Consider the following 241-nt stretch of genomic DNA (forward strand, 5'->3'; position numbering starts at 1 on the left):
CAACCCTCCTCCCTCCCCGCCCCGCCCCGCCCACTGTAAAAATAACTTGGGTCAAACAAATGACGCCAGTGAGGGGCAGCGGCGTAGGCAAAAGTTTGGACTCGGAGGCTCAACTCTCAACGACGGTGTTGGACGCGGTGACGGTCCGCTTGCGTCATCAGCTGCCACGGCTGCTACCTGCCCGGGCCGAGATAAGCGTCGGACACGTCCCCGTCGTCGTCAGCCGTCTGGTGGCCAGTCG

This window comes from Frankliniella occidentalis, unplaced genomic scaffold, assembly GCF_000697945.3.
Source record: "Frankliniella occidentalis isolate FOCC.00 unplaced genomic scaffold, Focc_3.1 Scaffold72, whole genome shotgun sequence".
Lineage (NCBI taxonomy): Eukaryota > Metazoa > Arthropoda > Insecta > Thysanoptera > Thripidae > Frankliniella > Frankliniella occidentalis.